Here is a 27,481-nt window from a genome sequence, read left to right as displayed (position 1 = left end):
CATACCTTAATTGTGAAGAAAATCCCACAAGATTGATGGAAAAAAAACTTGGAAAATCTATCTTCTTTCTTGGAGTTTCAAAGCTTCATAAATGGAGGTTTTTAGAGAGAAACAATGGAGAGGTTTTGTTTTGGACTTGAGAGTTATGATTTGAAGGGTGAATTGGGGTTTAAAAGGTCTAATTACCACCAATAATTAGCCCCTAAAATATCCAAAATACCCCTTAAAAATTATAGGACCTTTTTAACCAACTCAAACTCAACTTAAATTTCTGGAATTATTATCAAGGAACAAGTCCGCGACGCGGAGCGGTTCCCGCATGATTTTTTTGGAAATAACTTTTGGGGCAGTTGAGTCTGTGTTGTGTCCGTGACGCGGACCAACTTTTGTCACTTTGGTGGACCAAGTCCGCAGCACTGACCTATTTCACCAAGGAACAAAAGTTGCTGCCATGGGCAACTTGTTGGCCCAAGGTTGGGTCCTCCTCAAGGACCCTTTGGTTGGTCCTTGGGGAGTTTTTCCTGGAATTTTCCACCTCAAATACTCTACTATACATGTTAGTAACCTCTCACATTAATTTTAACTCAAAACAACACATAGAACTTGACGAAACACACTAATGCAGCAAGCACGTTTCAAGGCAAAACTTTCGAACATCATGGACGTTTGACCTCCAAACTTAACCAAACATTAGACACTGACTATAAATATCGTTATAAACCATTTTAGGACTTAATAAAATCATAATTAGTATGTTAGGATCTAACTCCACCTAGCTCATTTTGAGGGTGTAACAATATTCCCCTACTTGTAAACATTCGTCCTCAAATGACAGTTGCTACTCTTTAGGCACTATCAAGAAATAAGAAACTCAAGACTAGCAGCACATAATCATACCACACCATACACAATACACAATTTGGATGAACAAAACTTTCACATACTTAAGAGACTCAAAACACAACAAGAAGATAGAAACTAATTCTACAACTAATCATGCAATAAGACTCACCTTCTTCATTTTAATTAGGAGAAACTCCTTCTCCATTCATTATCATGCTCATATACAACAGTTCTATATGTACTATAAACATTTTTTCATAAAAAAACAATTTAGTCAAAATTTTAAAATCTTTACAGTGAACTGTCAAAGCCTTACAATGAAATATGCTCAAGTTTAAAAAATGCAACTCTTAAGCAATTTATGATGAAATTATGACAATATAAGATAAAAATCCATATAAACTCAATTTAAAACATAATCATAACTTCGTAATATGCACAATGCAAGGAATCAATGAAATTCAATTTCAACTAGACTCCTAAACACAATGCAACATGCTACATGCTACTATGACATTCTATCTCTCAAGCTTGAATTGAATAGAAGAGATGAGACAACAAATCACCATTCTACTACTCACCACCCACTTAGAAGGAACTCTTATAACTAAAGAAAAAAAACTATAACTTACCGGCATTATCATCAGTATCTAATTTTGTTCCTTTGGAAATAGAAGCAAATCCTCTTTGGAGCACCACCATCCGTTCATTAGGAGCAACTTGCTTGGCCTCTCTTCCTCTAGCCGCAATAGTAGGACAATCTCTCACCTTATGATCATCGTTCCCACAACCAAAGCACCAAGTAGTACCGACTAGACACTTTCCAAAGTGCTTTTTCCCAGAAGTAGCACAAGTAGGCTTAACCACCACTTCTCTCATTGTTAGCCTTTGGAGCACTAGGACCATCTTTATTTGGAGCCCTCTTATTAAACTTAGGTTGAACTTGCTCCTCGGTTCTTCCCCTCTTAGCATCTCTATTTCTCCTCCTAAGTTTAGACTCTTCAATGCATTGATCATACACCATAAGCCTAGATAGAGTCATGTCACCATGGAGCATGGTTGTACTACACTTTTCCTTCACAATATTCGAAACACCGGTAAAGAACCTACTCATCTCATCCCTAGGGTTAGACACCAAGGATGGATCATACTTAGACAATAGGATAAAATTTAAGGAATACTCCTCAACACTCATGCCACCTTGACTAAGGTTTATAAATTCATAAATCTTAACCTCCCTATTCTCACAGGGAAAGTACCTTTCTAGGAATGCTTCGTTAAACTCTTCTCACTCTAAGGGAACCGATTAAACCAGTATACTATCCTTCCATTAAATAAACCATACTTGTGTAACATCTTTAAATTGATACGAAACTAACTCCACTTTCTCCTTAGAAGTCACTCCCATAGCATGCACTATCTTATACACCTCATCCAAGAAATCTTGGGGATCTTCTCCCACCTTAGAACCAAAGAAATAAGAGGATTCATCCTCACAAAGTCCCTCAATCTAGAGGTCATAGAATTCATCCTAGGCCCAATGTCTTTATTCACTTGAGTTGTCATAGCTCGGGCTGGGGTAAGGAGAGCCTCTCTAATCTCCCCATTAGCTATAACCGGGGGAACCGCCGAAACCTCATTACCTCCACCCACAATTGGGACTTGATCACCTTGTGGTGGAACTTGAGCGCCTTGATGTACTTGTTCCACTTGCTCAACTTTCTCGGGGAGGAACTCCCCCAACAACCACCTCCTCATCAACCCTCCTAGCCGGTGTCCTCGTATTCATCTCCTATAAACATAAAAGAAAACATTAAGAAAGGACACCTATAACTTTTAACTCTACGAAACGACACAAAAGTAGAGAAGAAGGGAAACTTTATCTTCCTATAGCCTCTCGCTTATGGAAGTGTCGTGATTCACACCAATAAACAAGACTCTACTAGACGTTGCTTTTTGATTCCTAAGTCCTAATTCATAACCTTTTGCGCTGATACCAAATGTGTTAAGACTCGAGAGTACCCCATAGAAGTTAGGGCATTCTTGAATCGCAACACGGTGTACTTGACCTCTTGGAGGTCTTATACAAGACCTTTTACATCGTTCATTGCATACATGTATGAAAAGTAGTGAGAAATTAAAAAATTTCACATGAAATAATAATACTTCAAAATATCTCTTTTACAGAAAAAAATAATGAAAGACTAAGTCTCAAAGTCGCAATCTTAGACAGACGAATATATTGGGACACGACCCACACTTCATCATATAGGAAAATATCTAAGTCTATTACAATACTTTCAATAAGGAAAAGTAAACATCAAGATGTCTTCGAATCTAGTGAGGACATACCAACTCTTGCTTGAATGAATACTAATCCAAGCTTTCCACTTTGAGACTCCTCTCAAATGCCAACTTCATATTTAGAGATAGATAAAAAGTATGAAATTTGTACAAACACTTGTACTAAGTATGATGTAATGCATAAAATCATGATAAATAGACTTTGTTGTATGAAACATGCTCTTTTTGATAAAACCTTTTAAGACAAGTATAATAGTTACTTACAAGTCAGCATATATGCATATAAGTCAAATTCCACAATGTAGCATCAAAATCACTTCAACCTATAGAAACGTATACACCTCCCACCAAAGGTTATTCTAAGACTTACTTAAATAAGACAAGAAGAGACCGCTCATACACCCTCTTCAAGCCTACCTAATCCTTAAGACTACCTAAGATAATATTGTTCCCTTTTCCTTTCATTTACTCCCCACCTAATGTTACTCCAAGATTCACCTAAGTAGGACAAGAAGAGACCGCCCATACACCCTCTTCAATCTAACCTAAGCAACCCTCAAAGCTACCCAATATAGAGGACATTTAGTCAACATACATTAGTTAAAGTCATAATCATTCATTAAGTCAATTAGTAGACATTTCATTCATTAAGTACTTCATATAATGGTCTTAGAAAGACCTAAAGAACCTATACTCTAGCACCATCAAGGCCTACTCGTGTCATGTCAAGATAGCGTAACATTCCACTACCTAAACATTGTAGAGCTTATTTAATACTACTATGTATCTCACATGATGAGAATAGGAAATAACTGACATAGACCATACAAGCTACGCATGGAATCTGGAGTCTACCCTACTCCAGTAGAGGGTGTTCTATTTGCCAAGGGTAGAACTAGGACACATCCCATGTAGGCACATAGTTAAGGATTATCAAGGTCTTTTATGCAATCTAGTCTCCTTCTCAAGTAGAGCTACATCCCATAACATATTCGCTCGGTGCTAACCTTTGTTCTTCTAGAGTAAGTTCAATAAAAAGGAGCATATGAAAAGTTACCATCTCTTAGTCATTACCTAGTCATAATGCACCTACCAAAAATGGGTTCTGGGCTTCCACTCAATGGTCTATAAGGATAGCTAATTCTTAACCTTCTATCAATTTAGAAGGTTGCACATATTAGTCATGCTTAGAAGGGTTCCATCTTAGGTCTACTGATCCTAGACTTTCATTCTCGGAGTGGGTGGTGTCTTTGGTGGTGATGGGAAAAATAAAGTTGAATCGGATAAAAGAAATGGGTTATATTATTAAGTGGGTCGGATCAGGTTAAATTGGGTAATTAAAATAAAATCAGATAATTTTAATTGATTTAGGGGTTTTCATCCAAAGAGGGGTATATTCGTTAACTTTATTGATGGCAGGGGTAAAAATAACTTGCTTTTAATGGCAGGGATAAAATCAACCAATAAAACAAAGTTGAGGGATAATTTTGACCCTTTTCCCTTAAATTTATGTAAATGATATCATCTTAATTTTTTGTTTACGGAAGGGCATTGATGGTTCCTAAAATATAAGTAATTGATTAAAATATGATAGCTTTTCTAAAAAATAACTATTCAAATCTAAAAATTAAAATGTATACTACATCGAAATAAATCATAAATTTAATTTTTCTTTACATTGTTTTAGTCACATCATAAAGTTTCTTTTATATCTATTTAATTTTTCTGTATTTATTAGACTTTTATATTATTTTACTAAAATTCATTCACATTATAAACTTTCTTTTATATTTATTCATTTTTTCTGTATAAATTAGACTTTTATATTATTTTATTAAAATTCATATTTCCACATTTTTTATCATAAAGATGTATAGCTATTTAATCTAATTTATGTATGTGAGAATTTATAAATTTTATATTACATAATTTATTTTAAAAGTTTTCTTTAAAATATAAGAGCAGAATATTTTAAAAAAAACTTAGAAGAGGAATTATTTTAAAATCACAAATAGAATTAAATAAAATACTCCAACGTTCATAGTATCCCAACGGCATTCAAATTTCAACATTCAGTTTTGAATTTGCCCTATCTCATTTCGCCCACTTTTCTTTTGATTCATCTCTCTCAATTTTTCCATAAAGTGTTGGTGCTTGAATGAAGAAATTGAGCATGTCCGAGAGCTCTTAATTTGAGGAGAATTTGTCTCCTCCCAAACTTCTTGCATGCAGTCGAAGTTTGGAATGGGAAAACTTGATTTTGCTGAGATTCCGATTGTAGATGACGACCCGCAATTTCCATCATCCTCCTCTCCAAATCTTGGTAATTTTCTCTTTAAATCTTGGTAACTCTCTCTGTATTTAGAATCGTAGAGACGAAGCTGATTTGGATTTTGAGAATTTTTAAAAATTACAATAAATTATTGATTTGCTGAAATGGAAGTGCTGAATTTTACTGTTTACGATTGTAGACAACGGCACACGTTTTCCTTTCTCCTTTTATCTCCTTGATTAGTTGCTCTATTCTAGAATTATGTCTTCTTTCTGCTTCGTTTTATTGACAGAAAATTTGGGTGTATATGTATTTATCAATATATTCGGAATTGCAGAGACAAAATTGTTGTTTCAGGTTCCTTTTAGTTTTAAAGACTTTCAAGTGGTGAAGTTTTTTATGAGTTTAATTTGTTGATTTTCTAAAATGGGAGTGTTCAATTTCATTGTGATTTCGATTCTCCTCAAAATTTCTTTGCGATTGTCTGTTATCTGTTTGATTAAAGTTTTCTTCATGGTTCAGTCCTTCTGTTCTAGAATCTCTCCCTAAGTTTCTATCTTATCTCTCTTTCTGTATTCAGAATCGCACAGAAAAAGAAGCTGATTTGAGTTCCTTTTAATTTGAAAAAAAATTCAAGTGTTGAGGTTTTTGATGAGTTTAATCTTATTTGCAAAAATTGAAGTGCTCTATTTCATTGTTATTTCAGTTCTTGATGAACCACGTCCTACTTCAGCACCTTCCTCAAAATCTTGATAACATTTTCTTCTCCTTTATCTGTTTTATTTAAAGTTCTTTTGATGAGGAAAATTTGGTGTGACGGGTAATCGAAAACGACCTCTCTACCTTCATAGGGTAGGGGTAAGGCTGCTTAAAAATCAACATCACTTGATCAACTTGTGGGATTACACGTGGTTTGTTCTCTTTGTTGTTTCTTCAATCCAAGCACTTTTGAAGATAGTCTTTCTACCTTCACAGTTCAGGATAGGAGTAAGACTACATACACGTCATGTTGCTGGATATGTTGGTTGGTTCATTCAGTTTATTTTCTTTTTCCAAAAAAATATGTCTTTTTTTTGTATAGATTGTACCTTAGAGAAAAGAGTGAATGTACTATTTGAGTAGAAACCTAAAGAGGTGAGCATTTTTGATAATTCGTTATCTGGGGTGAGAGTCGAAGAATGTAGAAACTTGGAGAGGTGGGTGATTTTGTGCTATTTAGTGTAGTCACAGTGGGTGGAACAAGTTAATGTTCTTGAGGTAAGGCCTTTTTTTTATGATTTGTTATATGAAAATTCGATGATACTTGGGATTTTTCAAAAACTTCCTGATAGAGTGTCGTAGATACTTACATCTTGGGTATTTATCTTCATCAAAATGTTAAGAATATTGTGTCATATGGGTAATATAAAGAAGTTGGAGAAACTGGGGAAAGAGGATAAGAGTAATTGTGAACACTGTAGGCTTTTATCCATTGGGATTTGATGCGCTGAAGTTACTGAATTATTCAAACATTTTATTCTACACATACGTCTTTATCTAGATGGTAAGAACACAATATGTTCATTATATGCAACGACTTTTTCTTGTCTAAAGATTACTTAGTAAGCCTGGTTCATGCATTTTGACGTTTAGGAGGCAATGCAATAACTGAAACTGAAATCAATATAACGACATGGTGAATGAATTAGTACATTTCATCGTCTCTTTCTATTTATCTATTTCTTTTCTTTTTTTGCTAGTATATTTGGCTCTTCATCCTGGCAGATACCTTGTAATAGTAAAAACAATTAATTTCTCATATTGTAATAATGAGCTTATCTTGATTAACAATAATTGTTTAAGACTACACAGTGATTAGTTAGTAGGTTAAATAATTATTATTTGAGTTTCAAGTTTGGTTGGTAATAATTTTACTTGTTTTGTCTGCCTTCTAATAGCCTTAATATAGTAAACTTAGGTCTTTGCCTCAGGGAAGATAATTGTTGATTAATCATAATTACGTATTAGTTCCATTCATTTATATTAGATTGTTACGGTTGAAGGTTGTAATCAAATGACACAAGGTTGCTGATTAATAATGTTTGTGAACGGATTGACTTATAAAATTATATTATTTTTGTTCTGTACATGTAGAATCTTGCTATGAAGATGCCTAGTTACGATGATCGGATGGGAAGTAGCACTCGCCTCTATGTGGAAAACCTGTCTTCACGGAACAGTTCACATGATCTGGAGCGTGAGTTAAGTAAATATGGGAGGTAAAAAAAATTTAAATTCTTGGCACATCATGTATTTCTGTGTCTCACACTGTCATTTTCTTTCTTACTGCTTTTGATATAGGCAGTTGCCATTGAGCAACTGAAATTGCGGAAATTCTGTGAAAAATTATTTATGTTACCAACATGTAGTATTGTTTGTTCATTTCCTACAGAACCTTGCATGATATTTTTCCTTTATATGTTGTCTTATGGGAACTTTGTTCCATCTACCTTAAAGTTCAATGCAATCCACCCACTGTAAGGCATTTTCTGCTAGATTAAATTGATCCTTCCTATCCAAAAATTGTTGCGCTTGTCTTACCATGGCTGAGTCAATTCTTGACTGCTAACTTCTATATAATCTTTGTATGCAAATTTGATAATTTTCGTACACGCATCTTAGCTAATTAAAGTATATAAATTCTTGATTCATGGTTGTTGGTGATTGCAATTGATTTTCCTGTCAGTTGTAAGTAATTGAATTCTAGAAGCACAAATATTCTCGAAGTTGTTTGTTTAAGCCTCTTTAAGTTCTACTTGTTTGTCTACTGCTTCCTTTCTTCCTCCCGTCTATTGTAGAATAAGTTCTAGAAATGTGTTACACATTATCCTAAAATACTTGTAAATTTATAAATTCTATAGATTTTAGCCCCCTTACATCTATTTTTTTTAGGCAAGAAAAGTTATTTAGTCAAATGATCAATTAACAAAGGTGGCATTTTATATTAAAAGTAACTTTAGTTTCATGGGTGTCAACTGGGACTTTGGATCAAAGCCTTATACAACTAACCCTTCACAACAACTAGAAGTACTCACAATTACAATTACAACATAGTTTAGTAACACAAAATGTAAAGATGTGATAAAACAATTATCCAACTGTATATTAAAAGATTGCTTAGTTGCTGCCGCTGTTGACATCAAATTTTGGTCTGATAGTTTTAAAATTAATATTTCTTGAGTGTTTTATTTAATTCAAAATACATGTTTTGTCATTTTAATGCAATTTGTAGATAATCGTCCTTTTCTCAAATTATTAGGATTTTTATTGGTTGTTATGTTTATATTATTTTGTCACAGCCAGACTTTCAAATATATGTTCATTTTTTATAAAATCATTATTTCTGTTAAATTGCATTTTTTACATGTCATTGATTACTTTCACTAAATTTTTCATATTCATTTTACCTGTTACATTTTTAATATTCATTTTGATATTCTACGCAATTCAAAAATTTATTCAAATTCGAATACAATTTGCATACACATCTATTTTATCAATGTAACAATTTTTTAGGCCACGATCTCAAGCCCATCACTTAGACCCATTTTTTTAACAACTCCTATTTAAAGAAAGATTTGCTCATTAGGTTAAAGGGGTGTAAAAAATTATGTATTTTCAGGTTTTTTTTATTTATCATCTGGTCCACCACCACCAGAAAATTAGCTAGAACAATCCATATTTTCCGGTGAAGCTCCGGCCAACCAGAATCACTTCCACCGTCATCCCTCTTCCCCATTTTTCTAGTGAAGCCTCACCATGTGTTTCTTCAAACAACATCTAGTTATCACTACCTGTTTCTCCTCCCTTATTCCCATTTTTTTAAAAAAAAGATAGAATTGGATATTAAGTTTATATATTTTATATGTTAAAATTGGTCAATGAGAAAATCTCTCCATCGATTTTGGTGGCCTTCCCATTTTACAAAGACAAAATTTTGGTTTAACTTTATATATTTTATATGTTAAATTTGGTCGATGAAGAAATTATCATCGATTTTCAAGGCCTCTCATGTTAATAAGACCGGTTTTGGATTTGTAAGTTATTATTTGATTTATTCATTTTTATTCATATTTATATAGTATTAACACTTTTACTACAGAGTTGCTTCCCATTGACGCTATTTGAAGAGCTCGAATTGTATTTTTATTCATTATTATGCAAATATTGATGTTTAGGCAATCTTAGGTCATTTCTTATGTTATTATTTTATTTTATTACTTTTATTGCATTTTTATATTACTTGTATATTATTATTATCTTCTCCTCAATTTGAAAAAAATGAATTCAGACGGGATCCACACTTGTATATTTCGAAGGGTGTCAAACCCCTTTCCTTTGAAATAATTTGAACCCCTTACCTAGTATCAATTGATTTCGTAGACATTTTTTTAAAGTTAATTTATTAATTGGTTTCTTAGTTTTTCTAAAAAAAATTAAGTGGCGACTCTCTTTTCCCTTTAAACCCCTTTATTTCCCTTTTACTCGTTTTAAATTCTTTTAACTAATATTTTTAGAATTGACTCACCGCGACGTTGCTCCAATTTAAAGGATGTCAAAAGAATGGTGACTCCGCTGGAGATATAGAGGTTCTAACCATTATGGTTTATTTTTTCAAACTTTAATTGTTTTATTCATTAGATTTTGTATATTTTATTGATTATTTTCATATTATACTCGTTATTTTTTGTGCAATGTTGTTGCATCCATGATATATTTCTGATATAAATACAGTGTATTAAAGAATGGTCTTGCGGAACCGCATCTAAACTTTTTTTATCCTCAACCCTTTTTCGAAATGATCGACAATTTATTAGTTCGTCATGCGTCCAATGATTGTTGTGAGTTCCAGCCTAAGTTGTCCGCTTAGGTTTCCGTTCTTTCAAAACCCACTCTTGGTCATCTAGTTTTGGAATATTCATAACCTCAGTTCATTCTCCATTTAAGTTACACTCTGTTGGAACTACGTTTGACCTGATTCCTATTTTTACGGGATACATTCGCACCATAAGGGCTCGGTCATGTTCCCCATAAGCTTTCCATTATTTCAAGACGGAAACTAGGGAATTTTTTTTTAGGAGGTCTCCAAAAGTTTTACAAAGGAGTTAGTTGTTTCAATATTAAATATCGGAGGGTGTTGAAGGTGGAATAGGGGAATTTTTTTTGGAATGTCCTAAAAAATTTCACCAAGGTTATACACAGACTCCAGAATTTATGAGGCTTCACTCCGATTTGGTTTATATATTTTGCATTAATTTTTTGTATGTGATGTCACATTCATTGTATATCTTTGATTTTTGTTTATCTTATTTCATTAAAAATATTTATTTAATTGACCTTTTTTTAAGTTGGGTTGTCCGCCCATCGATGTGACTCATTCATTTTTTACTTTTGTTATTTTTTCTTAAATTGATAAAAATTATTTTTTTGTTAAGTTTGGGTAGTTCGCTCTTCAATGTGACTCATAATTTCATATCTCATTTTTGTTACTTTTTTGTTAAATTTAGGTGGTCCGTCCTTCAATGTGGTTCTCTGATTTCTTCATTCTTGTTAAGTTTTCATTAAATAATTTATAATATTTTTTGTTAAATTTGGTTGCCCTCCTTTCAATGTAGTTCATTGGTTTTTCATTCCTATTATTTTTTCTTCCAAAAATTTATTTGTTAAAATATAAGTTTTATGTCATATCTGGAAGAACTATGCAAACCTGATTCTCATTAATGAAATACGTAGGAAGACATTATTGGGTTCGGTATTCTTTATTCAAAAGATTTTTTTAAAATTTTTTGTTCTAATTTTTATTTTTAAAATTATTTTTGACTTAGTTGGTGCCAACACAGTTCAAGTGTGCCTATGAAAAAATAATTTGTAAAATAGACTTCTTGTTAAACCATAGATTCTTTTGGTACCTCTCGTTCATACTTTTGTTACACTTTAAAATATTCTCTTCCATACATTCAAGATTAGAACAAAATCAAATTCATTGTTTCACGTGCAATGTGTGGTGAGTTTTGAATTAAATTTAATTATTTTACATTGTTGATCTAGGACTTGGCCTAAATGTTATTGAGGCAATATTCTGAGTAATATTTGATTTTAAAAATGATTGTAGGCCTTCTTTGACCCGTTTGAGCCTTTCAAAGCCCATCAAATGACATTAATCCTTAGTGTGTCACTTTTAGTCTTATGTCTTTTCTTCGGACAACCATATTTTAGTCCACACCTCTTCTGAGTGCTTAGACGCACACTAATCCTCTTTTGACCTGACTTTCTTGAGTGCAATGAAGACGTGCAAGTTACAAAGGAAATCCAAAGTTAATTTGTCAAAGACAAAAGTTATCGAAGTCCCTGAATGTCAAGAAAACAAAAATGACTTCAAAAGAAAGGAAAAATAAAAAAGGAGAAAAGTTCAAACTTCCCCACAAGTTTAAGCAAGAAGAATCTCAAGAAAGAAAGAAAAAAAATCCAAACAAAAAAAAAGAAAATTCAAAAGGGGAAAACTCAAATAAATAAAGTTTCTCAAAGTCAAAAGTGCAAAGGAAGGGACAACAAAGAGAATCGAACGCTAAAAGTGTAACAAATGTTGAGAGCACCAATTTAGAACAAAGGTCAAGAAAGGGTTTTAGTCACTTTTATCCTAAATAACTATCTTACCCATCCCTAATCCTACATTACAAGTTATTAACAAGCCTAATATGATTTCAATTCAAATGTTCTCATATTAGTGGAGATTTACATGAAGGTCAAGCATATGGTATTACAATTGCATGCGCTGAACATTTAATTTTGAGTGTGAGTGTGCTTTTTCAGATGTTCTCGAATCAAAACACTTTAAATGTGTGCAAATTGAAACTTTCTTTCTTGTGAGGGCACTTGAAACATGATGTTACGTCTAGTCCAAAGATTTTGTTTGAAGCAAGATGAACAAATCTTGTTATCACTTAAGTACATTTGAGGTGCCACTTGAATCCATATGAATTATCTCGAAATCAATCTCGATTTAAAGAGAAACAATTATGAGAAATTTTGTACCATACTAATTGTTGGTGCTAACCAAGTTAAAATATGTTTTGTTGTTCAAAAATTAAAAATGGATTGACACCCACATTCATATTTGTCCATACCAACTTTGTGGGCCGTTTTATTGTTGATATTTGTCCAAATAACTTTGTGGACCGTTTCAAAGTGCAAATCACATTTTTCGGTAGTCATACCCTTTAAAATGATAACATTTTTATTTTTTGGTAGTCATGATGTCTTTTAATTTTTGGTCATCATACCTTTCAAATGGACACCATTTTAAATTGATTTCATCATACATGTCCAAGTAACTTTGTGGATCATTTCAAAGTTAATTTTTTTTTGGGGTCATCATATCCTTCAAAATGACAACTTTTTGTTTATGGGTCGTTATATCCTTCAAAATGACATCTTTTTATTTTGGGTCTTCATATCCTTCAAAATGACATCTTTTTTTTTGGGGTTGCATGCCCTTCAAAATGACATTATTTTTTAAAAAATTTGGATCGTCATACTCTTCAAAATGAAATTTTCTTAAATTTGGATAGTCATACCCTTCAAAATGACATTTTTTTAAAATTTAGGTCTAAATACCTTCAAAATGATATCTTTTAGAAATGAATTAATTTTTTCAAATAAAGTAATTCTCTTGAAATTGGTTTGTCATGTCGTTCAATATGACACTTTTTATTTGTTATCCAGTTTCAAATTGCTTTAAAAAATTCATAATGTTATTAATTAAGTTCAAATTGCCCCATCAGTTAATTATCTTGTTCATATGAGACCAGGATTGCATATTTTATATTGCTTTTATATTATATTTGCTACTAACATTGTTATGCAGATTTTGTGATACACCATTCATATTAACTTAAAGATTGGGTTTTCATCTCCCTTAAAATGGCACGTTAAGTTCACGATTGGAGTATCATCTCCCTTCAAATGACACATTAAGGTTGAGATTAGTTTGTCATCTCCCTTTCAATGTCACGTTAAGTTCAAGATTGAGTTGTCATCTCCCTTCAAATGACATGTTAAGTTCAAGATTGGATTGTCATTTCCCTTCAAATGACACGTTAAGTTCATGATTGAGTTGTCATGTCCCTTCAAATGACACGTTAAGTTCAAGATTGGACTGTCATCTCCATTTAAATGACACGTTAAGTTCAAAATTGGGTTGTCATCTCCCTTCAAATGACATGTTATGTTCAAATTGGATCGCCTGCCTTTCAAAGAGACATGTTGGGTTGTCACCTCATTCAAAGTGACATTTTATATTCAAATTGAATTGTCCGCCTTTCAAAGGGACGTGTTGGGTTGTAACCTCATTCAAAGTGATTTGTTATATTCAGGTTGGGTCTTCCACCTTTCAAAGAGACACGATAGGTTGTCACTTCCATTCAAGTGACATGTTATGTTCAAGTTAGGTTGTCCGCCTTTCAAAGAGACACGTTGGGTTGCCACCTCGTTCAAAGTGGCACGTTATGTTCAAGTTGGGTTGTGTATCTTTCAAAGAGACACATTAGGTTGTCACCTCCATTCAAGTGATATGTTAAGTTCAAGTTGGGTCGTCCGCCTTTCAAAGAAACACATTGGGTTGTCACCTCGTTCAAAGAGACATGTTGGGTTGTCACCTCGTTCAAAGTGACATGTTATATTCAAGTTGGGTCGTCCCTCTTTCAAAGAGACATGTTGGGTTGTCACCTCGTTCAAAGTGACATGATATATTCAAGTTGGGTCATCCGCCTTTCAGAATGACATGTTGGGTTGTTACCTCGTTCAAAGTGACATGTTATATTCAAGTTGGGTCGTCCGCCTTTCAAAGAGACGTGTTGGGTTGTCACCTCGTTCAAACTGATATGTTATTCACGTCATCCTACTTTCAAAAGGTACACCACTTTTATTGTGCAATTTTGTAGGTAACATCGAAGGTATGTTAATGTTCTCAACTTATAATTAATCTCTGTCTTTTGTTTATCATTTTCAGCGCAGTCGGCTGACGTAGAGTCTAGCTCAAAAGTTCTACTAACGTGTTAATTATTTTCTTCAAAGTTTATCAAATCAAAATTGGGTTTGTCAACTTTGTTTGACCAGGATTTCTTTCATCTATCCTAATCAAACAAATGGGCAAGTTGTTGACATCAAATTTTGATCTAATAATTTTAAAATTAATATTTCTTAAATATTTTATTTTAAATAGTTCAAAATACATGTTTTGTCATTTTAATGCAATTTGTAGATAATCATACTTTGTCTCCAAGTATTGTGATTTTTATCGGTATGTTTATATTATTTTGTCACAGCTAGACGTTCAAATATTTGTTCATTTTTTATAAAATTATTATTTCTGTTAAATTGCATTTTTACATGTAATTGATTACGTTCACTAAAATTTTCATATTCATTTTACTTGTTACATTTTTAATATTCATTTTCATATTCTACGCAGTTCAAAAATTTATTCAAATTCGAATACAATTTGCATACACAGATATTTTATCAATCTAACGGTTTTTTGGAGCACGATCTCAAGCCCATAACTTAGGCCAATTTTTAACAACTCTTATTTAAAGAAATATTTACTCATTAGGTTAAAGGGGTGTAAAATTATGTATTTTCATATTTTTATATCTATCATTGACCATCACAAAATTAGCTAGAACAATCCATATTTTTCAGTGAAGCTCCGGCCATTCACCCGGCAACCAGAACCACTTCAACCTTCATCCCTCTTCCCCAATTTTCCGGTGAGACCTCACCATGTGTTTCTCCAAACACAATCCATATTTTCGGTAAAGCTCCGCCAACCAGAACCACTTCTACCTTCATCTCTCTTCCCCAATTTTCCGGTAAAACCTCACGATGTATTTCTCCAAACAACAGCTAGTTATCACTATCCGTTTCTCCTCCCTTCTTCCGGCCAAAACAACACCCAAAACCAACAAAACTAGATCGCAACAACATCTTTTCCAGCCACCTCCAAAACCCCATTTTTATTCTCCTCTTTGCTAGCAGCAGCCAGACCCAATCACCATCCCAAACCTGCCTGATAACAGCTTCACTGGCCAGCAGCTAAACGGAGCACCATCTCCGGTGAAACCCACTATGTTTTCCAGCCAACACCACCAGAAAACTACCCATTCCCTCCACTGTTTCGACCCCCAAATACATCATGAAACAACCACCAAAACCCCACGCCAGCCAGCCAAACAACACAAAACCCCTTTTCCTTTTTTTTTTTAATTGTTTCCGACAGACCAGTTTCAAGCCACTAAAAAAAATATTTTTACTCTTTTTTCCAGCAACTCTATGGCCACCGGCGAGGAGCGAGGAGCTCCAATGAACCGGAGCACTCAGACCAGTTTCCTTTCCCCTTTCCCTCTTCAGATTTTTGCTTGTTTTGTAGGTATCCCTCCGAACTCCGGCGGCATAACAACCCGAACTCTACTCTTAGCCGTGGTGAAACTTTTAGATTTGGTCAGAAAATACTAACCACTTGTTACCCTTTTTCTTTTCATTTTTTATGTATTATTATTGGTGAATACTTTTAGATATCTAATTTTATTGTTGACACCTCTTTGGCAATGATTTATTTTGTCATTATACTAAGTTTCTATTATGTTATTTGTTAAGTAGATTTGATAGTTCTCATTTGTTCATTAATGGTTGTGTTTTTTTATTTATTTATTTTATTTTATATCATCAAAGTTGTGAAGTATTTGATTAATGTTGGAATTCATTGATTAATTTAATTGATCATCTCTATTATCAATAATATTTATTTAACCAAGAATTATTACTGTTTTGGTGAACATCATATTTTTGAACTTATTTTTGTTGTTTTCTAATAATTAATTGTGTTCTCTAGCTACACTCATTACTGATTGATTCTTGACATTGTTTTTTTTTTTGTTTGTTTTTAAAGCTAATTTTAGTTAATTCATTAATTTTGATTGACTTTTATGTTTCTCATAGTTCATGTTTTGATCTTGGGATTTATTCCGGAATATTGCTCGTTCGTTTTCTTTTTCTTTTAATTTTTATTTATTATGTTCAAGTTAAATCGTGTACAAATTAAAGATGACCAATGAAAAAATCTCTCCGTCAATTATGGAGGTCTTCCTATTTTAAAAAAGACGAAATTTTAATTTAAGTTCATATATTTCATATGTTAAAATTGGCCAATGAGAAAATCTCTCCGTCGGTTTTGGAGGTTTTCTCATTTAAAAAAAGATGGAATTTAAGTTTATATATTTCATATGTTAAAATTGGCTAAAGAGAAAATCTCTCCGTCGATTTTGGAGGCCTTCCCTTTTTTTTTAAAAAAAAAAGACGGAATTTCAAATTAAGTTTATATATTTCATGTGTTACGTCAATGAGAAAATATCTCCGTCGGTTTTGGTGGCCTTCCCATTTTAAAAAGACGGAATTTTGGTTTAACTTTATATATTTTATATGTTAAATTTGGTCGATGAAGAAATTACCTTCGATTTTCAAAGCCTCTCATGTTAATAAGACGAGTTTTTGATTTTTAAGTTATTATTTGATTTATTCATTTTTAATCCTATTTATATATTACTAACACTTTTACTAAGTGTCTTTACATGTACATAGAGTTGCTTCCCATTGACGCTATTCGAAGAGCTCGAATTACATTTTTATTCATTATTATGTAAAAAATGATGTTTAGGCAACCTTAGGTCGTTTATTATGTTATTATTTTTTTCATTACTTTTGTATATTATATTTTTATATTACTTGTATATTATTATCATCTCCTCCTCAATTTGAAAAAATGAATTCAGTCGGGATCCACACTTATGTATTTCGAAGGGTGTCTAACCCCTTCCGTTCAAAATAATTTTAACCCCCTTACCTAGTATCAATTGGTTTCCTAGACATTCTTTTATGTTAATTTATTAATAGGTTTCCTAGTTTTCCTAAAAAAAATTAGGTGGCGACTCCCTTTTCCCTTTAAACCCCTTTAACCCTTTTCCCTTTTATCCGTTTTAAAATTCTTTTAACTATTTCTTTTAAATTTGACTCACTGCGACGTTGTCAACAGTCGCCACCGAAAAGATAACCCATAGAAGATCCACCTCTAGGAGCAGCATGGACTTTGGATATGACCCTCCGTGATAAAGTTGCCTGTGCTTTGACGATTTCCCCCGAAATGGTTTCTCGAAGCATTGCTCTGAGTACCAGCAAGAATCTGCTCAGTAGCATCAACTGTAGCAGACATGGTAGGCTTTGCAGATGGCTCCTTACTTAATGTCTGCCCTTTATATTGAACAACTGGGAATTTCCCGTGGTTGGTTTTGGCGCCTCACCGTTTTCAAATAACTATCCCAGTGAACTTTGCCTTCCTCCACAGCTGACCCCACGACCCACTTCTATAATTCTCTTTTGATAAAGAATTCTAGGAATAAGCTTTGATTCAGTTTTACTATAAAAATAATGAAATTACTCCAAGCTAAAAGACTTTGAAACAAAATGGAAACATTTAAATAGACAAAACCATATTATAATATTGACCATAATATGAGATGCACCTCGCCTCAGCGTATGACGCTTCTAAGTCGAGCGAGGAGTGGGGGGAGGGTCTGAGGAAGGGGGATGGATCCTCGGGGTACGACGCCTCGAAAAAAGAAGAAGGGAGGGTCCTCGGTGCACAACATCTCGAAAAGGGAGGGTGCTCGAGGCACAGAGTCTCGATGAGGGGGAGGCCCTCAGGGCACGGCGCCTTGAGGAGAAGGATGGGTCCTCGGGGCACGAAACCTTGAGGAGGGGATGGGGGGAAGGTCCTCGGGGCACATCGCCTCGAGGAGGGGAGAGGAGGAACTCAGGTCACAGCACCTTGGGAAAGGAAAAGGGGGGTCCTCATGGCACGACGCCTCGAGGAGAGGGATGGGGGGGGGGGGTCCTCGAGGAACGACACCTCGAATAGGGGGAAGGGGGCTGTCGAGACACGACACCTCAAGAATGGGAGAAGGAGGGAGGGAGGTGCGCCTCGAGGCATAGTGCATCTGGGAGGGGTGGGGGTGGGGGAACTCGGGGCACAAAGGCTCGAGGAGGGAAAGGGGGGCCATCGAACCTGGTGCCTTGGGGAAGTAGGTCCGTCGAGGTACGCCGAGTCGAGAAAGCGAGGAGGGAGGGGGGATATGGGGGTGCCTCGAAATGAGGCGAGAGGGAGAAGGGCCCTCGGGGCACAACACCTTGGGGAAGGGGACCCTCAATGCACGGCGCCTCCAAGAACGGGAGGGGGGGCCTCGGGGCACGAAGCCTCGAGCAGGGGGAGGGGGTCCTCGAGGCATGATGCTTCGAGAAGAGAGACAGTGGTAGGGGGGCCTCGAGAAGGGAGAGGGGGAGGGGTCCTCGGGGCAAGGCGCCTCGAGGAGGGCCCCCCTCAGGCATGGCGCATCGAAAATGGGGGTCGTCAAGGCACGACACCTCCATGAGGGGTTGGGTGGGAGGGTGCCCCTCGGGGAACGACGCCTCGAGGAGGGAGAAGGGTGAAAGGGCGGGTGTCATGGGGGTACGACTCCTCAAGGAAGGAGGAGAGGGAAGGGGGGCCCTAAAGGCACGGCGTCTCGAAGAGGGAGATGGGGGTCCCTAAGGGCACGATGCCCCAAAGAGGGGAAGGGAGAGGGCAGGGAGTCCTCGAGGAGGGGGGGAGGGAAGGGGAACCTCGGGGCACGACGCCCCGAGAGGGAGTGGGGGAGTTCCATGGGGCATGACGCCTCGAGGAGGGAAAAGGGGTCCTCAGGGCACGACGTCTCTAGGAGAGAAGGGGAGGGATCCTCGAGGCACGACGCCTCATATACCAATTTCCACATTTGGGGATTGATGAAATCGATGAAATTCTAGTCATTCACTCAAAAGTCTAAAGGATTCGGATAACCATTTCTAACGACTTTAGCCTTTTAAATATCAAAATTCTCAATCTTCAATTCAAAACTCGAAATCAATTTCCAAATTCATTGAAAAATGACTTGGGACCAATTTCAGGAGAAGTAAAACAATAATTTTACAAAAAAATTGCAAAAATGACCGTTTGAATCATTACAACTATCATGTCAACTAGGAGACAAGGAGAATTTAATGCGTAAAGTATGCTTTGAAAAAAAAATACATAATATTTGTGCCATAAATAAAATAAAAATGATTATCTCTTAATTTTTTAAAATTGGACAAGTATTATTGGATAATTATTTTAATATAGAGGACAATCATAGACGGCCCCTTAAAGTTGTCCACATATTTCATTTAAACACTTAAACTAGGACTTATACCTATTGAACACCTGGACTGTTCTGAATTTGAACCATTTAAACATGTTGTGTACATGTGGCAAAAAAGTGAGATTCACGCCTTAATAAGCGCGTGAATCATTTAATCATAAATTTTCAAACTTTTTTTCTCATTATTTTTTTTTAAAAAAATAACAATCTTTTCAAATCCTTCTTTTCAAAATAATACCACCCATGCTCCTATTTCTTCATAACAATCCACCATTAACATAAGAATTCCAAGGCAATAATAAATCCAAACATCACTTTATTCCTTACATTTCAAACATTAATATGTTTGTTTTATCATATTTCTTCTTGTCATTGTTTTAATTTTTCAGATTTAAAATTATATCTTGACATCTTTTTTGTCGGAAAAAATGGATACCACCAACCATATTTTTTTTTCTGGGAAAAACGAAGGCTATCATCCACACCTCCTTACTAGAAAAAATGGAGACGCATACAAAACCCCTTCTTCTTCCACAACAAAGTAGAAACAAAATTCGAAAACAAAATTAATTATAACGTATTTTTTGTAAAAAAATAACAATATCAATTCCAAATAGGAACAAAAGACGGGATAAAGAGAAACAAAAATAAAAAATTCTTAGTTAGTATTTGTTAAAATCTCCACTTTTTTTTTAGATGAACAACAACAATGGTGGAAAGGGTTATCTTTAAGGGAAAGAGAAGAAGGGGAGGTTTGGGGTGGGTGGGGTGAGGTGGATTTTTCTTTTTTTTTTTCTGGTTGAAACTCTTTTTTTTTTATTTAGATTTTTTGGTATTTTAATTTCATTTATTTAAGATAATTAAACTAAAATGCCACATGTCCTAATTTAATTTGTTATTTTGCCACATCAACTGCGTGTGTGTTGCACACACTTCATTTTTTAATTAGGTGTCAGAAAATGTTTGATAGGTATTTATTTTGTAAGGTTGAAGTGTCTAATAGAAAAATGGACATGTTGAGGTGTTTAAGTGAAATATATAGACAACTTTAAGTGGCCATAGATGACTTAAGCCTTAATTTAAATTAGAAATCAAGTCCATACATACATTCCCATTGGAGTTGAACGTAGTTAAGCCATGTGAGTTAAATTGTATTGATAATATAAAAATCCTTATAGTAGGTGGTAGTTTCCAAAATGACTGTTCCGGTATTCAAGAAATAATGTGGCTTTTTCAAAGCATGAGTAATTAATTACTTTCCAAAAGGACAGTTGAGTGTTGTTAAATTTTTGTATAAATTAGACGCTACTGTATTCCATACAACTCCATTTTCATCTTATTTCTTTGTTAGTTTACCAAAACCCTTATTTATGGCAGATAACCCATCATCAGCACCTAGGCAATGGCTGCGCCTTCCTAAGAATCTCTTTTTAAGCCCCTCAAACTTCTTAACATCGACACATGTTTATTTACATCAAGCTCTATAATCTCTTTATTTCTATTTGTTAAGCAATATATTCGTCATACGAAAATATTGTTGAGCCTTTCAGACCCCCAAGTCATGAAAGAGACCGCTTTATTGCTGCCCGCGCTGGGTATATGATATGTCTGTCGATGTTCCTGATAGCGGGTTGAAGTTAAACTCACAAGGTTTGTTCACCTCATAATTTGATGCTTGCTGTTATATACGTGTCTGTCTGAATTTTGTATTAACAGTATAACAATTGTTAATATACTTAAAATTATTTCTGATAGTACGAAGGTATCTTAACTTAATTGGATGCATTTAATTATGCAGATGTTCTTAAGATTTCATAGCCATGCGTGTTATTTACAGGAAGCGGAAGCTGGAGAAGAAAGTGCGCAAGTTTGAGGAGACGATGAATTATTCAGAAAGGAACCTATTGACACAACTAGAAAAGTATAAATCTGAGTTGAAGGAGATAAATAGCCACTCTCATAAGAACGTAGACAGTAAGAAAATTTGATGGTTTTGCTGGACTTTAATTTACATCTACTCAATACTTCAAAAAACCTTAGCAGACTATAGTAGTAGTCATTTTCAGTTGTCTATCTAAAACTTTTTTGTACTGTCTATCCTAGTGAAGCCAACTTTTTTAAATATTGATTCTAGTATTGGAAGAGGCATAGTCATTTACTTTTTTGTTAGGCATAATATATATATATATATATATATATATATATATATATATATTCGATTCTAAACTTAGTTTCAAATTTTAATTTTGATCTCTCAACTTTAATAATGCACAATAGACACTTTAACTATTCAATTTTTAAATAAATAAACATATGAATCCTAAATGACGTAATACATGTAGGATATTACGTAGGACAAAAAATGACATGTAAGATGATATGTAGGACATGTGTATTTGTTCAATTTTATATAAGTTAGTATATACTTGTTCACATTTAAAGTTGAAGAAGTTAAAGGACATATTTATATATGACATATTACATATATTAGATCTTAAATTTGACTTTAAATTTTGACTTTGATCTCAAACTTTCATGATGCACAAACAGATACTTTAACTATCCAACTTTTAAATAAATAAACACATGAGTCCTTCATTACACAATACATGTAGGACACCACGTAGAAAAAAAAGGACATGTAGGACATGTATTTATTTGTTCAACTTTATATAAGTGTAAATGTCTATCTATTAAATGCCATTCAAAGTTGAAGGGCATAAATGTGATTTGAAGCCAGTTAAAGGACATATTTATGTATGGCATAATACATATATTGGACCCTAAACTTGAATTCAAATTTTACTTTGACCTCGAACTTTCATGATGCACAGACACTTTAACAATCTAACTTTTAAATAAATAAACACATGAGTCCTACATGGCGTAATACATGTAGGATACTACGTAGGACAAAAAATGACATGTAGGATGATATGTAGGACATGAGTATTTGTTCAATTTTATATAAGTTTAAGTATGTATTTGTTCACAATTAAAGTTGAAGGGCATAAATGTGATTTGAAGCCAAGTTAAATGACACATTTATATATGACATAATACATATATTGGACCCTAAATTTGACTTTAAATTTTAACTTTGACCTCGAACTTTCATGATGCACAGACAGATACTTTAACTATCCAACTTTTAAATAAATAAACACACGAGTTCTTCATGGCATAATACATGTAGGACATCACGTAGGAAAAAAAATGACATGTAGAATATGTGTATCTATTTGTTCAACTTTATACAAGTGTAAGTGTCTATTTGTGCATATCTAAAGTTGAAGGACATAAATGTGATTTGAAGCCAGTTAAAGGACATATTTATGTATGGCATAATACATATATTGGACCCTAAACTTGACTTTAAATTTTACTTTGACCTCAAACTTTCATGATGCACAAACAAACACTTTAACTATCTAACTTTTAAATAAATAAATACATGAGTCCTACATGGCACAATACACGTAGAACACCACGTAGGACAAAAAATGATATGTGTGTTTATTTGTTCAACTTTATACAAGTTTAAGTGTCTATTTGTGCACATTCATAGTTGAATGATATAAATGTAATTTGAAGCCAAGTTAAAGGGCACATTTATGTACTAATCTTTTTTGTTATCTTGTGGCTAATTTTATACTCACCTCCTCTGTTATAAATAATGACCTAATTTGACTTAATATGAAATTTTTAAAATAAAGAAAAATTTTCTTCATCTCATTAAATTATGATAAATATATCAAATTGTCCTTTGGGTGAAAAATATTTCCAAAGATTAATACAACAGATTAAAAGAAGACAAACACATTTTCTTTTTTGAAAGGAAGGGAGCAACATGGAAGAATAATTTCTTTTCCAATAACAAAGAGTAGTACCAACTTATCAGAGCGGTGAAAAACTAATAAGCATAAAAAGTGTGGAAATTGCGCATCAGCATAATTTTGTCATTGATTCCACCTTGTAAATCTCATTGTACTTTCTACACATAAATAACTTAAAGGTGCTCACTACATTATTTTGTTCGCATATACAGTTGATGGAACGATTCAAGAGTCAATGCGTGTGCATACCAGAAAGTAGGAATGGCAATAAGGCGCGCGGTTGAGTTGGGTTAGGGCGGGGCAAGCCTTGATCCGTTAAGATCGTAACTCACCCTGTTCTTTTTAGAGTTGCACTTTTTAAACGTTCTATTTATTCTTTATACTTGTTCTTAATGGCAAATGAGAACAATGAAAGAAAAATCTATCATTAAAATGTTGTAATATTTAAATTGTCCGAAATAAATTTTTCTGCGCCCACACAAACACACCCAAAAAGATTCTATCTTCAGAAAATCAACCAACAAGGAAAAAAAAAGAAAAAACTTCCGGTATCTGCATTTTTATTCAAGTTAAACGGATTCAATATATTTTGTTCTATATATTTGTTAGCATTTCTTCTGCGAAAAATAGAAGCAAAAACTTTGATAAAATATGTGACTTAATCATTTTAATAGTAGGTCATTTTCAATCATTATTGTATCTACATCTTAATTATTTTCAAAGTTCAAGTTTATCTAATAAAATATGAAAATGAAAGGAGATCAATTATTTATAATGTTAATCTTCAATTCTGCATTATTTTTTATATATTTACATATAAGTTCCATAGTTTGAATATGAAATTATCATCTTATCACTCTTTATTTTGTAATTACATGAATCTCTTAAAAAATAACACAAACAATATACATAATATGTAGTTCAGATACATTAAAGAGTATTTCGGATACATTATAACATAAATCGAATACATAATATGTAGCTTGGATACATTAAAAACTAGCTCGGATACATAATATTTAACTCGAATACATTATAAAATAAACTGAATATATAATATGTAGCTTGGACACATTGATATGACTCAGATACATTAATATATAGCTTGTATACATTAAAAAATAAATAAAGAATTTCAGAGATTATTAGAAATAAAAGTGAATATTGGAAATAAGAAAAACATAAGAAGTATGATTCATCAATTTTCTTTATTTTATTTTAGGTTTCAGCCAAAGCTCAGCTGAAATAATGAGCCTTTGGCCTAACACAACCCGTCCTTGCCCTGCATGCCCTTTTTAAGTTCTAAAACTATTAGCTTTGACCCGCTCCGTCCTACCACACTCCATTTAAGTACTGCCCTATCTTGTCCTGTTTAATCCTTTTCGTGCCTTATTTTTGCCCTGTACCATTGTCATCCCGACAAAAATGAATGAGTTATTTCTTTGAAGTAAAAACAATTTTACTATACATTTTAAGATTTTGATATTCAGATTTATATTATTTTCGTTCAATATAGTCACAGACTCCGCAACCCTTTGCAAATGATGCCTCGTAGCTAATCACGAACACTGTAGATCAGACCCAAATCTCTTTCACTTGCATTCGGGAAAACCAAAAATAACCTGCACTAGCACCTTAATATATCTGCTGTGTTACATTCCTAGTTTTGGTACGCCAAACTCAATGCATATAAATCAATTATGCAAATATATGGAAATACTCAAAACCATTGATTTAAACTTATTGATTGTAGTAAATCCGTCCATGTTCATCAAATCAATTACTAATTAAACAAACCAATAATCATCACCTTGGTATATATATTCATGTGAATCCTCCGACTAAACCAACAACAATCACTAAAATGCGCAAACTCAATTTTGAGTTCTTCACTAAAATGCACTTGTTCACATTGAATAATACCACACTACAAATGTCTCTCAATCATGAATAGAAGCAACAACAGATCTAGAGGAGGAAAAAATTTTGTATTTATGAATAATTAATTAAGAGAGGTTTTTAAATTAAACAACTTGGAGGCAATTGGATACCGATAGCTTTTCCTATGGCGTGTTCACAATATGATGATGTTGCAGGACCATTATACACCAAATCGATATCTTTAAAAATGATTCCTTTACAAGGACGTGAAGCACTACAATTAAATATAACTGCTACTTTTGAACTTGAAGATCCTCTTATGTTTTTGTACGTCACGTCCTTCACTTGCACTAAGCTCCCCTGATATTATATATATGTGTGTATGTTAAAAACACAAATCTTCAACATAACTTAACTAATAATAAAAATTATAATTAAAAGATGGAAGAGAAATGTAAGTGTACGTACCTGTTTTTTACAATTACCACTTGGACAATATTGTTGATCAATTATTATAGGATTTGATGATTTTATCATGATAATATCCTCAAATGCTATATTTGTAGCCATACCATTCATCGATAATGCCCAAGTCTTAATTCTCACACCATTCTGAGTATTGATCAAGGTGCAATTTTTGATGTGTATATCCTTCACAACATCATTGTTAGTTAGTTTACCTAAGCTACCTATACTTATTCCATGGCCAGGGCCACAAGTGACTCTGGTAATGTTGATGCTTTGACTACCTGCTACCATAGCTATACAATCATCTCCGGTACCAATGTTTGAATCCACGATACGGATGTTGTTTGAGTTGCCTATACGAATGCCGTCAGTGTTAGGGCTTTCATCTGGTGCACTTATCTTAATATGCCTAAAATATCCATAACTGCAACTGAAGATGTTGATGTGTACACCCTTGCTATTGATTGAATGTATGTCATGCACAATAAAATTATTCATGAAATAGAATCCAACTGTCTGATTCAAATGTAAAACAAGCCATTATCAGAAACAATCTTGGATAAACTTTCAACTATAACTTTTATCACACATTTAGGGCACAACCAAATAAACGTATTATGAAAGCAAATTGATTTTAGTTAGTGACTAGTATTAAAATACAAAATCTGAATGTTGTTGGAATAATAATACAAAATGTGAGTTAGAGAGTAAGTGCTCTAAACTATTGAAAGTTGGAGAGAAGGTGCTCAACACAATCAAAAGATAAATAAATGAGAACTGAAAATGCAAGAATAAACAACTTTGAATTATGGGATGACATTATTAATGGAATAATAATTCAAAATTGTTTAGAATTTGTTATTTTTGAGATTTATTAAAGTAATGTCTAGTTAAATATATTTGTTTGTCCTAGTTCATATGAAAACGTATATTCTAATCCTAATTCATATATAAATATAAATATAAATATATTTTTTTAGTCCTAATTTATTTTTGTTTGTTACTATTACAAATATAGATTTTGCTAATTATTTTTAATTACAGAGATAAATATAGAAAAAAAAATCTATAGAGAAATAGAGAGAAGTTGAATTTAAAATTGAAAATTTACGAGAATATAAATAAAATATTTTCCATCATTTCATATAATCCGTAATCAAACAAACATTTATTACTAATAAGAATATAGTTAAAGTGGAATTCATCAAAAATAATTTTAGTTGAAAAAAATTTAAAACTTACAAAGGGAAGGATTGCACATTGATGTTTTCCCCAAGCACAAGCCCCTTGTCCATCAAAGGTTCCATGTCCTTTAATCTTTAAGCCATCTATATACTTAAAAAGAATCCAATACTCATTGCAGAATATCTTTGGATCTATTGGAGCTTTGATAACTCCTCTCATTTCGAAGGTCTTGTCCCATCCATTGCATGGTCCTTTAAAAACTGCACCATTTACCACATATTCCCCTAAAGGTATCAACAATGTGGCTTTTCCATTCCATTTGCATACATCCCTCCAACCATTCAAAAATGCCTTCCACAATAAACAAATAAAACAAGACATAATTAGACAAT

The 27,481-nt window shown here is 33.5% G+C and overlaps 1 long non-coding RNA gene across 2 annotated transcripts; it reads left to right on the top strand.

Annotated features, from left to right (window-relative positions):
* Nucleotides 1-5,182: 5,182 nt before the first annotated feature.
* Nucleotides 5,183-16,271, top strand: LOC109121219 (uncharacterized). 2 transcript variants are annotated; one of them, XR_011211987.1, is made up of 3 exons: nt 5,183-5,470; nt 7,553-7,677; nt 9,976-16,271. It is a non-coding gene; the product is annotated as an uncharacterized lncRNA (long non-coding RNA). The 2 variants fall into 2 exon arrangements; XR_002028669.3 differs by lacking the exon at nt 9,976-16,271 and having other exon boundaries at nt 7,553-7,875.
* Nucleotides 16,272-27,481: the final 11,210 nt, after the last annotated feature.

Source organism: Solanum lycopersicum, chromosome 10, assembly GCF_036512215.1.
Source record: "Solanum lycopersicum chromosome 10, SLM_r2.1".
NCBI classification, from domain to species: domain Eukaryota; kingdom Viridiplantae; phylum Streptophyta; class Magnoliopsida; order Solanales; family Solanaceae; genus Solanum; species Solanum lycopersicum.
Note: the sequence above shows the minus strand (reverse complement) of the source record. Positions and strands in the feature narration are given on the sequence as shown.